Genomic DNA, 17,590 nt, shown 5'->3' with positions numbered 1-17,590 from the left:
ATGCGAATCGGAGGCGTCGGCCTTTGAGATTCTCTATTGGTGATCGGGTATTCCTCTGTGTGTCGCCCATGAATGGCGTGATGAGGTTTGGGAGGCGGGGCAAGCTTAGCTCCAGGTACATTAGGCCTTTTGAGATACTCCGGACAATTGGGGAGGTTGCTTATGAGTTGGCCCTACCTCCAGTATTTTCAGCCATCCACCCGGTTTTCCATGTCTCGATGTTGCGATGGTATGTTCCTGATGAGTCCCATGTGTTCCAGTATGATGCAGTCGAGTTGGATGACCGTTTGACATTTGTAGAGGAGCCAGTTGCCATTCTAGACACAGAGAGGTCAAAGAGGATACAAAAAGAAAGCACACGAGCACACCAGAAATAAACTAAGTACAACTAAACTAAATCTAACTGGACCCCCATAAGCCGAGAAGATACAATCGTGCACAATTTCAAATAAAACCTGAACGGACCCCCATAAGCCCGACAGGAACACAGAAAAGCTAAGTCTACTGAGGAAAACGAAAATCGGGCTCCCAGCCCAAAGTAACTAAGATAATCCATCAGACTCCACCCAGCCAGCAGTACACACCCAGCCCAGCTAGAAAGAGTGACCCCAGGGGGCACCCAACCAAACAGTCTTCTCCCAGCCTAGCTAGAAAGAGGGACCTATGAGTGAGGTAGATATCGTGAGTCCTCCTACCATGCAGTCAGCTCCCAGCCCAGCTAGAAAGAGCGACCCGGGGACACCCAGCGAGCAGCACACTCCCAGCCTAGCTAGAAAGAGAGGCCTGGGGGCGATCGCCGATATCACTGAATCTACCCAGCCAGGGATACGCTCCCAACCCAGCTAGAAAGAATGACCCTGGTGGTTATGGTATCTCTAATAGGATCCAATCCAACAACAACCACCGTGGATCACTGTCCACTCTAAGAATCACATAAAAGGCTCCAAGCCTATACTATCTCAATCCCGCGCCTCTAGTGATGCACTGGACCTTCGAGAATGTGTCGGCACTGCAGAATGAGGGGGAGAAGATACATAAGTACAACAAGCAGCAATAACGCCCAATCTAATGCTCAAACTATCAGACTCAAGTCTGCCACTCCAATCTACAAGGACCTAAGTCATCCGATCGACGTCGGCAGAAAGTCAAGGCATCTTGCCCACACGGGTCATAAGTCTAAGGCAATGCTAGTCTAACCTAGACTAAGGACATCATGCTTACGGTTAAGTATGAACAAGGCATACAACACATAGCATAGAAGCATACCATAGAATTTAGCAAATAAGCATGCACCTCTACTAAACCGGTTAACATGATACTATACCCGAAATATGGCCAATCGATCCTAACATGAGGTATCTAATCAAAGTAAGGTAGGAAAATGGTACCCACCCCCAATTCACTCTAATCAACATGTTTTTACACAATTAAGCTCAATCTAAAAGAAAGGAAGTCGTAGCCTACCTTAAGGCAGATCGCGCGCGCTCCAAATCACTGTACGGAGCTTTTCCTTCCCGAACGACCCTTGAATGTTGTCACTCTATCAAATATAGGATCATAACATTAGTACGGTCGTTTAGACACCAAAATCACAACAAACGGAGACGGGTCAATTTTGGAGTCACAACAAAAATCGTGGGATCCGCACCGAACGATTTGAAATTGACTCCGTCAAGAGACCCTAAACAGCACCCCCAAACTTGTGTTCTAAAATGGAACACAATTCAAGGCTTAAAACACAGCAAAAACCAACACACAAGAAAACCACACTTTAATCAACTTAAAAGAAAACAGCAGCAGTCTAAACTCGGAATTAACGAGAATCAAAAAGTTCCCAGCACTCCATGAACACTCTACGAGGTAGCCACGATAATTCCCAACATTTGGGACGTCGAATCACCCAAAACCGAGCTAAAATGAGTGAGATATGACCAAAACAAGAATGTCAAAAACAAAGGCACAAAAAAGGGTACAGCAGTCAGGTTAATCACAAAATTACCTCGAACTACGCTCACCCGACAACTTCCGAACACTCTAAAGCAAAGCCACCGAGAATACAAAGCTCCTGCACTTCGAATCACCTAAATCGGTTGACAGATGAGAGAGAGATGAGGGTTTTAAGTTTGGAAAAGTTGATTGATATATCTGCATTTATAGCAGATATTTCTGCAAAAATTTTCCAAAACATAAAACCACCGACGAGGTGCTCTGAACTCGTTCGAAACCCTGTGCACGCAAACGAGATATGCAACCATACCAAATTTGATATTTCAGACTCAATGGCGCAGTCGAAATTTCCATACGAGGTCATTTTTAGAAAAAGTGGGGCCCACACCCAAATGTCATTTTAAGTCAAAAACCACAAAAGGGCTGGGAAAAATATCAAAAACCTCGAGACACAAAAGAAGGGTCAGTCTAGACCAAACTCGACATTCTGGAGCTAGCCGTACTGATGGAATTGTCAATGTTGACTAAAGTCAAACTTAGGCATAAACTTAAAGTTACAACGCCTAATCGCACCGACTCACACTGAAAACCTCGGGAGTCATGTCGACCATGCTACTAGCCTAAAATGACCCTTTCGGAGCTGATGGAATCGTCAGAATTGGATTCTGATGTCATCTTCTAGAACTTTTGATCGAAAATGATTGTTCAAGGTTCATAAGCTCCAAAAACACTAAAACTCGCACAAAAGCCAAACGAACGACTAGGTGACCGAACTGTCAGTCCCAGCAAGTAATAAATGAATTGGGGTCGCTACAGGAACGCTCTAAATGACACACAGAAGGTAAAACACAGAAATGACTAGAAGGGTCATTACAATATCCACTACTAAAAAGGACTTTCGTCCGCGAAAGTAATGGTCAAGAAGTACCTGAAGGCTCAAACAAGCCGGGAAACTACTCTCGCATCTCCTACTCAGTCTCCCAGGTAGCCTCCTCGATTGGACGATGCCTCCAACAAACCTTAACAACAGGAATGGCTCTCGTGCACAATCTCCTCACATCTCTGGCTAGAATGGCAACTAGCTCCTCTACAAATGTCAAACGGTCATCCAACTCGACTGAATAATATTGGAGCACATGGGACTCATCAGGAACATACCGTCGCAACATCGAGACATGGAAACCTTGGTGGATGGCTGAAAATACTGGAGGTAGGGCCAACTCATAAGCAACCTCCCCAATTGTCCGGAGTATCTCAAAAGGCCCAATGTACCTGGGGCTAAGCTTGCCCCGCCTCTCAAACCTCATCACACCCTTCACGGGTGACACACGGAGGAATACCCGATCACCAACAGAGAATCTCAAAGGCCGACTCCTCCGCTACCCATAACTCTGGTGCCTACTCTGAGTCGTCCTAAGTCTATCCTGAATCACTCTCACCTGCTCCAAAGCCTCCTGAATCAAATCCAAACCCCGCAGCCTAGGCTCTGTAGACTTAAACCAACCCACCGGAGAGCGACAACGCCTACCATACAATGCCTCGAACGGGGCCATCTGAATGCTAGAATGGTAGTTGTTGTTATACGCAAACTCTGCCAAAGGCAAAAACTGGTCCCAATGACCACCAAACTCCAAAACACAAGCCCGTAACATGTCCTTAAGGACCTTAATAGTACACTCGGACTGACTATCAGTCTGCGGGTGGAAAGTTGTGCTAAGGTCAAGCCGATTGCCCAACTCATCATGAAAGGTCCTTCAAAAGCTAGACGTGAACAGAGAACCTCGATCTGATATAATAGAAATTGGCACCCCATGAAGTCGAACCACCTCCCGAATGTAGACAAGAGCCAACCTATCGGCGCTAAATGAAGACTGAATAGGAAGGAAATGTGTTGACTTGATCAATCGATCAACAATGACCCAAATTCTAATCAACACCTCTAGAAGTCCGCAATAGGCCAGCCACAAAATCCATAGTAATGCGATCCCACTTCCACTTCGAAATTGGTAATCTCTGAAACTCACCACCAAGCCTCAAATGCTCGGCTTTTACCTGCTTGCAGCACAAGCAACGGGAAACAAAGTCAGTAATATCTCTCTTCATGCCACTCCACCAGCAATGCTGCCTTAAATCACGATACATCTTCGTTGTGCCCGGATGGATAGAGTATCTAGACTCATGACCCTCAGAAAGTATCAACTGTATCAAATCCCCATCTCTCGAAAAACTCTCAAAACACAGATGCGGTCGGAGAATCTCAACACTGCATCAGGATATAAGGTAGCCTGACCACCATCACCCGCTAATACTCGATCTCTAAGGGCCACCAAGGCCTCATCCTCAAACTAACAACCACGGAACCTATCAAGCAAAGAAGATTGACCTCCCATATAGGCCAAGACGCGTCTAGAATCTGAGATATCCAACCGAACCATGCTATTAGCTAAGAACTGAATGTCCAAAGCCAAGGGTCGTTCCTCAACAGATAAGAAGGCTAGACTACCCATACTAACCGCCTTCCGGCTCAAGGCGTCCGCTACCATATTCGCCTTGCCTTAATGATAGAGACTAGAGAGGTCGTAGTCCTTCAGAAGCTCAATCCAGCGACGCTGCCTTGAATTAAAGTCCTTCTGGCTCATGACGTACTGAAAACTCCTATGATCGGTACAGATCTCACATCGAACTCCATACAAGTAGTGCCTCCAAATCTTAAGTACGAAAACTACCGCCGCCAACTCTAAGTCATGAGTGGGGTAGTTGCGCTCATGGACCTTAAGCTGCCTCAACGCATAAGCAATAACCTTGCCCTGCTGCATCAATACACTATCCAAACCAACGCCTGATGCATCACAATAAACCGTGAAGCCCTCGCCCCCAATTGGAAGAGTCAATATAGGAGCGGTGGTCAATAACTCCTTGAGCCTCAAAAAGCTCGCCTCACGCTCCTCTGACCAAATAAAGGGAACATCAACATGAGTCAACCAGGTTAGAGTTGCTGCCAAGATAGAGAAACCCTCCACAAATCGTCTGTAGTAGCCTACTAGTCCGATGAAGCTCTGAATCTAAGTAACTGAGGTGGGCCCAGCCCAATCACGAATAGCCTCAATTTTCGTCGGATCTACCATAATGCTCTCCTTGGATACAACGTGCCCCAAGAACGCTACAGAGTCTAACCAAAACTGGAACTTTGAGAACTTGGCATAAAGTCGTTTATCTCTCAAAGTTTGGAGCACAACTCTCAAATGTTGCTCATGATCACCTATACTCCGCGAGTATATCAAAATGTCATCAATGAAAACTATGACGAAGGAATCAAGATGAGGCCTGAACACGCGCACCATCAAGTCCATAAAGGCAACAGTGGGATTAGTCAACCCAAATGACATCACCAAGAACTCATAATGGCCATAACGGGTCCTAAATACAGTCTTAGGGATGTCCGCTTCCCTAATCCTCGACTGGTGGTAACCGGACCTCAAATCAATATTAGAGAACATTGAAGCTCCCTGTAGCTGATCAAATAGGTCAACAATCCTAGGCAGAGGATATCGATTCTTCACTGTCACCTTATTCAACTGCATATAGTCAATGCACATACGCATCGTATCGTCCTTCTTCTTAACAAAAAGAACAGGAGAACCCCAAGGTGATACACTAGGTCTGATAAATCCCTTACCCAAGAGATCCTGAAGCTGAACACTGAGCTCATTGAGCTTTACAGGAGCCATCCGATATGGCGGAATAGAAATAGGCCGAGTACCCAGCTCAAGCTCAATCAAAAAATCAATATCACGCTCTGGGGGTAGGCCAGGTAGGTCGGTAGGAAACACATCTAAGAAGTCAAGAACAATAAGAACTGAATCAACCGAAGGGATCTCCCTACTCACATCACGCACGAAGGCTAAATATGATAAGCATCCGCTAGCCACTAGCCTCCTAGCCCGAATAAAAGAGATAAGACCAACTGGTGTGCTACCAAGAGATCCCTGCCACACCACCGGAGGAATACCAGGAATGGCTAAGGTAACGGTCTTAGAGAAGCAATCTAAAACAACGCGATAAAGGGATAACCAGTCCATGCCTAGAATCACATCAAAATCAACCATGTCAAGCAATATAAGGTCAGCCCTGGTGTCACTCCCCTAGATAGTAACTATGCAAGATTGAAATACATGATCCACTACTAAAGACTCACCCACGGGGGTCGACACATGCAACGGCGCTACCAGAGGCTCATACATCATACTCAAGTGAGAGGCATAGTAAACAGAAACATACGAAAAAGTAGAGCCAGGATCAAATAAAGCCAAGGCGGGCTACTGGCATAAAAGAATCGTACATGTGATCACATCGTCTGATGCCTAAGCCTCCTCCCTCGTTGGAGCTGCATAAAAATGGCTATGTCTTCCTCTGCCCTCACCATCAAACCTACCACCCGATCTGCCTCTTTGGGGATCACCCCGTATACCCCGATGACCACCTCTACGATCCTAACCCTGACCACGGCCTCTAGCTGGAGGTACTGGTAAAGTTAGGGGAGTTGCCTGAGGAGCGGAAACAATCTGACTATGATGAGGGTAGTCCCTGGCCCAATGACCCATCTCACCACACTCATAGCAACCCTGTCAAAGGCGACTCCCAAAAGAACGACCAACATGGCCTGAAAAACCTGACTAAAACACCTCACGTCCCTGACTCAAACTGGTCTCGCTTCGACCACCATCTGATGCCTGAAGAGTGGCATGTGTAGGTCTGCTAGACTAACCATGTCGAAACTGTCGCCCACACCCTGCTCTCTAATTAGGGTGGTATTGTACCACTATCTGGAAAGAGAGGTCGACCCACACCCCGATCTACCTCACGGCGCGTATGAGCCATCTGTTAAAAGAGTGAAACAAGTGAGATTTCAAAAAACCAATAACACACAGGTTGCACAAAAGTGATACAAAAGAGAAATATTTCTAAAGACACCGTTTAGTCTCCCAAAGATAAGACATGTACGCCTTTACACTAATCTGTAGGACTCTACTAGGTATAAGCTCTGTACAAGCGAGACTAGTGAACCTAAGGCTTTGATACCAACTTATCATGACCTGAATCCCCGAGCCATGATGGCACCTACTAAAATCCACCAATAGGTAAGTTGATCCGTACGCAAAATGAAAAGTAGTGAGTACAAGGGTAGAACTAAACAAAAAATAATATTAACAATAAGAAACGGTAGAAACGGAAAGCAAACCCAAAACTATACAGTATAGATATCCTCCTAGAACTTGGAAGTTATAAATATAGAGCTGTTTAAAAAAATAAAGTTCTAAAAGTGGACCACAACAATCCATCTCAAAGGATAAAGATAAGTTAACATATGTACAGAAGGAGACAAGTTGATTCAGGACGCCAAGTGGTTACCCTCGTCTATAATATCCCCAGGTTGCAAAAGATGGCACGAACTATCATCGCTGGTAGCTGGTACTAAGACCTGCATCATGAAAGTATAGGATAAGTACCAAAACAAGGTACTCAATAGGCATCATAGGTAAACAGAGAAAGAAAGGTAAAGACAATCAGAAAAAATTGAGTCTAGACACAAACAGAGACCAAGAGGATATGAAAAGAAGGCACACGAGCATACCGAAAGTAAATATAAGTACAACTAAAATAAACCTAACTGGACCCCATAACCCTTGAAGGTACACTCATGCGCATGTTTAAATAAAACCCGAACAGACCCCATAAGCTCGATAAGTACACAAAATAACTAAGTCTACAAGAAAGAAGAGTAATCCAAATCCAAATTCAATAACCAATCAACTCCGAGACCAACTAGCAAGAGTAAAAATAAACTCAACCAAACAACTCCCAACCCAGCTAGCAAGAGTGACTATCAACCCATGCCGCCCAATTCTACAATCAACTCTAGGGGCATCAACCTCCTAACTAGCTAGAGTGCCTCAGGGTCATGTCAACTCCATAGAGGATCACAGATATCTTGGCCGCCCAGCCTACTCCCAAGGGCGTCCGTTGGTTAGTTAGCAAGAGTGTCTAGGGGAATATCCACTACGAAGAGGATCTCAAGTATTCTTCAAGCCACCGTTGATCGACGTCCACTCCTGACGATATTAGAAAAGGCTCCAAGCCAGAAGCACTCCAATCCCGATTAAGCACAAACTCTATGGTAATACATCAAAGACACAAAAATGGGGAGAGTAGACAAAAAGGCTAACAAGTAGCTAAAATGCCCAAGCTAAGGCTTATACTATCAGACCCTAGTCTACTATTCCAGTATACAAGGCTTTATTCCATCAGAAATGACATTGGAAACATACCATAGTCACAAGGTGAATGGGTGTAGGGGAACACTAGTCTATCCTAGACTAAGGCCAAAACATGCTCCAAAAACAAGTAATCAAACAAGTAAATCACATAGCATACTACAACACACATACAACCCTCCACCAACATAGTACTACCCTCAAAACAATATTAATCAACTCTAGATCCTGGTTTCCAAGAAGAAAGAAGAAATAAATAGGTACCCACCGCCAGTTTACACTCATCATCATGAATTTACAAATACATGCTTAGTCTAATTAGAAAGGAAGTCGTGGCCAACTTGTAGGATGATCGCGCGCTCTCCAAATAACAAGGCCAGAGATTTTTCCTACAGAACGACCTCTGAAAGATTGTAATGACCCTTCTGGTCATTTTTGTGTTTTTTCTTCTGTGTGTCATTTAGAGTGTTCCTGTAGTGACCCTAAGTCATTTATGACTTGCTGGGACTAACAGTTCGGTCACCTGGTCATTCGTTTGGCTTTTGTGCGAGTTTTAGTGTTTTTAGAGCTTATAAACCTTGACCAATCATTTTCGATCAAAAGTTCAAGAAGATGACATCAGAATCCAATTCTGACAATTCTATCACCTCCAGAAGGGTCATTTTAGGCCAGTAGCATGGTCGGCATGACTCTCGAGGTTTTCAGTGTGAGTCGGTGCGATTAGGCGTTTTAACTTTAAGTTTAAGCCAAAGTTTGACTTTAGTCAACATTCTGAGTAAACGCGCTCGGATGAGAATTATGTCGGTGCAGTTAGGTCTAAAATGTCGAGTTTGGTCTTGATTGACCAAGTCAGCACATTTCATTTTTATTCAGTCTTCATTTAGCACCGAGAGGTTGGCTCGTATCTACATTCGGGAGGTGGTTCAACTTCATGGGATGCCAGTTTCTATTATATCAGATCGAGGTTCTCATTTCACGTCTAGCTTTTGGAGGACCTTTCAGGATGAGTTGGGCACTCGGTTGACCTTAGCACATCTTTCCACCCGCAGACTGATGGTCAGTTGGAGTGTACTATTCAGGTCATTGAGGACATGTTGCGGGCTTGTGTTTTGGAGTTTGGTGGTCATTGGGACCAGTTCTTGCCTTTGGCGGAGTTTGCATATAAGCTACCATTCTAGCATTCAGATGGTCCCGTTCGAGGCATTGCATGGTAAGCGTTGTCGCTCTCCAGTGAGTTGGTTTGATTTTACAGAGCCTAGGCCGTGGGTTTTGGATTTGATTCAGGAGGCTTTGGACCAGGTAATAGTGATTTAGGATAGACTCAGGACAGCTCAGAGTAGGCACCAGAGTTATGCGGATCGGAGGCGTCGGCCTTTGAGATTCTCTGTTGGTGATCCGATATTCCTCCGTGTGTCACCCATGAAGGGTCTGATGAGGTTTGGGAGGCGGAGCAAGCTTAGCCCCAGGTACATTGGGCCTTTTGAGATACTCCGGACGATTGCGGAGGTTGCTTATGAGTTGGCCCTACCTCCAGTACTTTCAGCGATCCACCCGGTTTTCCATGTCTCGATGTTGTGACGGTATGTTCCTGATGAGTCCCTTGTGCTGCAGTATGATGCAGTCGAGTTGGATGACCGTTTGACATTTGTAGAGGAGCCAGTTGTCATTCTAGACACAGAGAGGTCAAAGCGGATACAAAAAAGAAAGCACACGAGCATACCAGAAATAAACTAAGTACAACTAAACTAAACCTAACTGGACCCCCATAAGCTCAGAAGGTACACTCGTGCGCAAGTTCAATCAAAACCTGAACGGACCCCATAAGCCCGATAGGTACACAGAAAAGTTTAGTCTACTGAGAAAAAAGAAAACCGGCCTCCAAGCCCAAAGTAACTAAGATAATCCATCAGAATCCACCCAGCCAACAGTGCACTCCCCGCCCAGCTAGAAAGAGTGACCCCAGGGGACACCCAACCAAACAGTCCACTCCCAGCACAGCTAGAAAGAGGGACCCGTGAGTGAGGTAAATATCCCGAGTCGTCCTACCATGTAGTCAGCTCCCAGTCCAGCTAGAAATAGCGACCCGAGGACACCCAGCCAGCAGCACACTCCCAGCACAGCTAGAATGAGAGTCCCAGAGGCGATCGCCGATATCACTGAGTCTACTCAGCCAGTGATACGCTCCCATCCCAACTAGAAAGAACGACCTTGGGGGTGATGGTATCTCCAATAGGATCCAATCCAACAACAACCACCGTGGATCACCGTCCACTCTAAGAATCACATAAAAGGCTTCAAGCCTATACTATCTCAATCGCGCGCCTCTAGTGATGCACCGGACCTTCGAGAATACGTCGAAACCACAGAATGAGAGGGAGAAGATAAATAAGTACAACAAGCAACGATTTTGTTTTTTCTCAGTAGACTTAGCTTTTCTGTGTACCTATCGGGCTTATGAGGGTCCGTTCAGGTTTTATTTGAACTTACGCACGAGTGTACCTTCTGAGCTTATGGGGGTCCAGTTAGGTTAAGTTTAGTTGTACTTAGTTTATTTCTGGTATGCTCGTGTGCTTTCTTTTCGTATCCGTTTTGACCTCTCTGTATCTAGAATGGCAATTGGCTCCTCTACAAATGTCAAACGATCATCGAACTCGACTGCATCATACTGCAGCACATGGGACTCATCAGGAACATACCGTTGCAACATCGAGACATGGAAAACCAGGTGGATGGATGAAAATACTGGAGGTAGGGCCAACTCATAAGTAACCTCCCCAACTGTCCGGAGTATCTCAAAAGGCCAAATGTACCTGGGGCAAAGCTTGCCCCACCTCCCAAACCTCATCACGCCTTTCATGGTTGACACACGAAGAAATACCCGATCAGCAACAGAGAATCTCAAAGGCTGACTCCTCCAATCCGCATAACTTTGGTGCCTACTCTAAGTCGTCCTGAGTCTATCCTGAATCACTCTCACCTGCTCCAAAGCCTCCTGAATCATATCCAAACCCCGCGGGCTAGGCTCTGTAGACTCAAACCGACCCACCGGAGAGCGACAATGCCTACAATACAATGCCTCGAACGAGGCCATCTGAATGCTAGAATGGTAGCTAATGTTATACGCAAACTCCGCCAAAGCCAAGAACTGGTCCCAATGACCACCAAACTCCAAAACACAAGCCCGCATCATGTCCTCAAGGACCTAACTAGTACACTCCAACTGAGCATCAGTATGTGGGTGGAAAGTTGTGCTAAGGTCAACCCGAGTGCCCAACTCATCCCGAAAGGTCCTCCAAAAGCAAGACGTGAACTGAGAACCTTGATCGGATATAATAGAAACTAGCACCCCATCAAGTCGAACCACCTCCCGAATGTAGATACGAGGAAACATCTCGGCGCTAAATGAAGACTGAATAGGAAGGAAATGTGCTGACTTGGTCAATCGATCAACAATGACCCAAATGCTATCAACACCTCTAGAAGTCCGCGGTAGGCCAGTCATAAAATCCATTATAATGTGATCCCACTTCCACTCCGGAATGGGTAATCTCTAAAACTCACCACCAGGCCTCAAATGCTCGGACATTACCTGCTGGCAGCACAAACAACAGGAAACAAAGTCATTAATATCTCTCTTCATACCACTCCACCAGTAATGCTACCTTAAATCACGATACAATTTCATTGTGCCTGGATGGATAGAGTATTTACACTCAAGACCCTTAGAAAGTATCAACTGTATCAAATCCCCAACTCTCGGAAACACAGATGCGGCCGGAGAATCTCAAAACTCCATCAGGATCTAAGGTAGCTGACCACCATCACCTCTAATACTCGATCTCTAAGGGCCACCAAGGCCTCATCCTCAAACTAACAACCACGGACCTATCAACAAAGAAGACTGAACTCCCATATAGGCCAAGACGCGTCTAGAATCTGAGATATCCAACCGAACCATGCTATTAGCTAAGAATGAATGTCCAAAGCAAGGGTCGCTCCTCAACAGATAAGAAGGCTAGACTACCCATACTCACGCCTTCGGCTCAAGGCGTCGCTACCACATTCGCCTTGCCGAATGATAGAGAATAGAGAGGTCGTAGTCCTTCAGGAGCTCAATCCAACGACGCTGCCTCGAATTAAGGTCCCTCTGGCTCATGATGTACTGAAGACTCCTATGATCGGTATAGATCTCACATCGAACTCCATACAAGTAGTGCCTCCAAATCTTAAGCGCGAAAACTACCGCCGCCAACTCCAAGTCATGAGTGGGGTAGTTGCGCTCATGAATCTTAAGCTGCCTCGACGCATAAGCAATAACCGGCCCTGCTGCATCAATACACAACCCAAACCAACGCCGGATGCGTCACAATAAACCGTGAAGCCCTCGCCCTCAACTGGAAGAGTCAATATAGAGCGGTGGTCAATAACTCCTTGAGCCTCAAAAAGCTCGCCTCACACTCCTCTGACCAAAACAAAGGGAACATCAACACGAGTCAACCGGATCAGAGGTGCTGCCAAGGTAGAGAAACCCTCCACAAATCATCTGTAGTAGCCTGCTAGTCCGACGAAGCTCCGAATCTCAGTAACTGAGGTGGGCCTAGCCCAATCACGAATAGCCTCAATCTTCGCCGGATCTACCATAATGCCCTCCTTGGATACAACGTGCCCCAAGAACGCTACAGAGTCTAACCAAAACTGGCACTTTGAGAACTTGGCATAAAGTCTTGATCTCTCAAAGTCTGGAGCACAACTCTCAAATGTTGCTCATGATCACCCTACTCCGCGAGTATATCAAAATGTTATCAATGAAGACTATGACGAAGGAATCAAGATAAGGCCTGAAGACACGCGTCATCAAGTCAAACCCTAATGACATCACCAAGAACTCATAATGGCCATAACGGGTCCTAAATGCAGTCTTAAGGATGTCCGCTACCCTAATCCTCAACTGGTGGTACCGAACCTCAAATCAATCTTAAAGAACACTAAAGCTCCCTATAGCTGGTCAAATAGGTCATCAATCCTAGGCAGAGGATATCAATTCCTCATTGTAACCTTATTCAACGGCCTATATCGGTCAATGCACATACGCATCGTACCATCCTTCTTCTTAACAAAAAGAACAGAAGCGCCCAAGTGATACACTAGGTCTGATAAATCCCTTACCCAAGAGATCCTGAAGCTGAACAATGAGCTCCTTGAGCTCTACAGGAGCCATCGATATGGCGGAATAGAAATACGCCGAGTACCGGCTCAAGCTCAATCAGAAAATCATATCACACTCTGGGGGTAGGCCAGGTAGGTCGATAGGAAACACATCTAAGAAGTCACAAACAATAGAAACTGAATCAACCGAAGGGATCTCCCTACTCACACACACACAAAAGCCAAATATGATAAGCATCCGCTAGCCACTAGCCTCTTAGCCCGAATAAAAGAGATAACCCCAACTTGTGCTACCACGAGATCCCTGCCACACCACCATCAAAGAGAAGCAATCTAAAATAGCGCGATAAGGGGATAACCAATCCATGCCCAGAATCACATCGAAATCAACCATGTCAAGCAATATAAGGTCAGCCGGGTTGTCACGCCCCTTGATAGTAACTAAGCAAGATCGAAATACCTGATCCACTACTAAAGACTCACCCACGGGGGTCGACACACGCAACGGCGCTACCAGAGGCTCAGACATCATACTCAAGAGAGGCATAGTAAACAGAAACATACGAAAAAGTAGAGCCTGGATCAAATAAAGCAAGGAGGGCTACTGGCAGAAAAGAATATACCTATGATCACATCGTTGATGCCTCAGCATCCGCCCTCGCTGGAGCTCATAGAAATGGCTATGTCTGCCTCTGCCCTGACCATCAACCTACCACCTGACCTGCCTCCTCGGGGACCACCCCGTATACCCTGCTGACCACTCTACAATCTGACCCTGACCACGGCCTCTACTGGAGGTGCTGGTAAAGCTGGGGAGCTGCTGAGCAGCGGAGCAATCCGACTATGCTGAGGGCAGTCCCTAGCCCAATGCCATCTCACCACACTCATAGCAACCCTGTCGAGGGCGACTCCCAGAAGAACGACCCATGGCCTGAAGAACCCGACTGAAACACCTACGGCCCTGACTCAAACTAGCCTCACTCTGACCACCATCTGATGCCTGAAGAGAGGCCTGTGTAGGTCTGCTAGACTAACCATGTCAAAACCGTCGCCCAGTCCTATCATGATAATCCTAGACCTAGGGCGGAATCACTGTAGTTGCCCTCATGCCTAGCGCTCTTCTGCTGCCCTCTTGGGCCTCGCGACGAAGATGCTCCACAGTACTGGGTCTCAAGCCGAAGCTGCAATCTCTACCCACGAACAAAGCACTAACTTTCTTCTCTTCTATAAGTAATATCATCTCGATATGACGGGAGAGCTTGTAGACCTAGTCTCATACTCTGCCACCGACATGGAGCCTTGCTCCAACCTGCAGAACTGATCCCTGAGGCGGTCGCTGACGCTACGAGATAAACTTGGCCAAGAAGGCCTCAAAAAACTCATCCATGATACCGGTGGAGATCTAATTGGTTTGAATGAATGAATGATGCGTCACCACTGTCTGGCTGAGCCATCTAGCTGGTAAGCAATGAAGTCTGCCCCTATAGACTCCACTAGACCCAAGGTGGGAAGCCCCTCACGACAAGTAGTAAGAAACTCGTGGGCGTCCTCACCCACATCCCCAGAAAACCTCGGTGGTGTCAACCTGAGAAACACACCAAGCATCTTCTGTCCTCGAACGGCATAGGTCTATCCGCTGCCAAGGGTTGTACTCCCTCAGGTGGTACCTGGACCTAAGGTGCCCTTAATATAGGTTAATCCTGCAGTACTGGTGCTAGTGTAGCTGGGGCGGGTGGGCTGCATACCCCAAGCACACCCAAGAGCTGAGCAATAGCGTCCTGGAGGTCTGAGATCAGAACTGGTTCGGTGGCGGCTGGGCTGGCTCCGGCCCATCGGCTGATCTGGTATACGAGATGCTAGAGGGTCTGTTAGTGGCTTTGGGTCCTACTCTCTCTCCTGGGCTGGTGTTGCAACCCTCTCTCGACCTCGGGGTCGACGTCTACCCAATTGGGGCTCTGTCTGCAGGCCCGAATGCATCACCCCCGGCTGCGCCACCTCGCGAGCGAGCCATTCTATGAAAGAGTGAAACAAAGTGAGATTTCAAGGAACCAATAAGACACACACTGCACAAAAGTGAAACAAAAAAGGAAATCCTCCTAAAGACATCTTCTAGCCTCCCAAAGATAAGTTACGGATGTCTCCGCACCGATCCGCAAGACTCTATGAGATGTTTAGCTTTGTACAAGTGAGACCGATGAACCTGGGGCTCTGATACCAACTTGTCACGACCCATATTTCTTGAATCATGATAGCACCTACTATACCCTACCAGTAGGTAAGCCAACCCGAAACCTAGAACATCAAGCAATAAGTGTAAGGGTAGAAACTAGAGGAAACAATAAACTAAACAAGGACAACAAGGCGGAAGCAAACCAAAAATAAATATATACAGAAATCCCTCCCAGAACCTGGAAGTCACTAGTACAGCTATCTAATAAAGAGTACAAGTCCCAAAAGTGGACCACAACAGAGCGTGTCTCAAAAGTAACAAGACTAGCTAAACCAAAAGAAGGAGGCAGAACAAACCCAAAATGCCAAGTGCTCGCCCTCGTCTCTGAGTCACAATTGCAAAAGAAGGATGGAACTACTCACCGCTGATAACTGATACTGGGACCTGCATCACGAAATAGATGCAGAGCGTAGCATGAGTACTAACACAACAGGTACTCAATAGGCATCATAGGCCGACTGAGCAAAAAGGATAAAAATAATATGATAGGATAGAATCTAGACACAAAAAGGTCAAAGCGGATACGAAAAAAAAGCACACGAGTATACCAGAAATAAACTAAGTACAACTAAACTAAACCTAACTGGACCCCCATAAGCCCAGAAGGTACACTCATGCGCAAGTTCAAATAAAACCTGAACGGACCCCCATAATTGGGGTGGGTACCAGTTTCCTACCTTACTTTGATTAGATACCTCATGTTAGGATTGATTGGCCATATTTCCGGTATAGTATCATGTTAAACCGGTTTAGTAGATGGTGCATGCTTATGTGCTAAATGCTATTGTATGCTTCTATGCTATGTGTTATATGCCTTGTTCATCCTTAACCGTAAGCATGATGTCCTTAGTCTAGGTTATTCTAGGCATTGCCTTATATTTATGACCCGTGTAGGCTAGATGCCTTGACTTTCTGCCGACGTCGTTCGGATGACTTAGCTCCTTGTGGACTGGAGTAGCAAACTTGAGTCTGATAGTTTGAGCCTTAGATTAGGCGTTATCGCTGCTTGTTGTACTGTTTTATCTTTTCTGTCTCATTCTGCTGTTCCGATGCATTCCCGAAGGTCCGGTGCATCACTAGAGGCGTGGGATTGAGATAGTATAGGCTTGGAGCCTTTTATGTGATTCTTAGAGTGGACGGTGATCCACGATGGTTGTTGTTGGATTGGATCCTATTGGAGATACCATCACCCCTAAGGTCGTTCTTTCTAGCTGGCCTGGGAGTGTATCGCTAGCTGGGTAGACTAGGTAAAATCGGCGATCGCCCCCAGGCCTCTCTTTCTAGTTAGGTTGGGAGTGTGCTGCTGGCTGGGTGTCCTCAGGTTGCTCTTTCTAGCTGGGTTGGGAGCTGACTGCATGATAGGACGACTCGCGATATCTACCTCACTCACGGGTACCTCTTTCTAGCTGGGCTGGGAGTGGACTGTTTGGTTGGGTGCCCCCTGGGTCACTCTTTCTAGCTGGGCTGGGAGTGTACTGCTTGCTGGGTGGAGTCTGATGGATTATCTTAGTTACTTTGGGCTGGGAGCCCGGTTTTCTTCTTTCTCAGTAGACTTAGCTTTTCTATGTACCGGTCGGGCTTATGGGGGTCCGTTCAGGTTTTATTTGGACTTGCGCACCAGTGTACCTTCTGGGCTTATGGGGTCCAGTTAGGTTAGTTTAGTTATACTTAGTTTATTTCTGGTATGCTCGTGTGCTTTCTTTTCGTATCTACTTTGACCTCTCTGTGTCTAGATTATATCCTTTCATATTGTGTTTACCCTTTTTGCTCAGTTGGCCTATGATGCCTACTGAGTACCTGTTGTGTTGGTACACATGCTACGCTCTGCATCTATTTCGTGATATAGGTCCCAGTACCAGTTATCAGCGTGAGTAGTTCCATCCTTCTTTTGCAGTTGTGACTCCGAGACGGTGACGAGCACTTGGCGTTTTGGGTTTGTTCTGCCTCCTTCTTTGGTTTAGCTAGTCTTGTTGCT

General features: G+C 46.3%; 1 pseudogene; it reads right to left on the bottom strand.

The window, feature by feature from the left end:
• Window positions 1–702: 702 nt before the first annotated feature.
• On the bottom strand, window positions 703–11,406 carry LOC125831884 (uncharacterized; annotated as a pseudogene).
• Window positions 11,407–17,590: the final 6,184 nt, after the last annotated feature.

Source organism: Solanum verrucosum, unplaced genomic scaffold (assembly GCF_900185275.1).
Source record: "Solanum verrucosum unplaced genomic scaffold, falcon-dt-bn FXZP01000018.1, whole genome shotgun sequence".
Taxonomy (NCBI): domain Eukaryota; kingdom Viridiplantae; phylum Streptophyta; class Magnoliopsida; order Solanales; family Solanaceae; genus Solanum; species Solanum verrucosum.
This window is presented reverse-complemented; position numbering and strand designations above follow the sequence as displayed.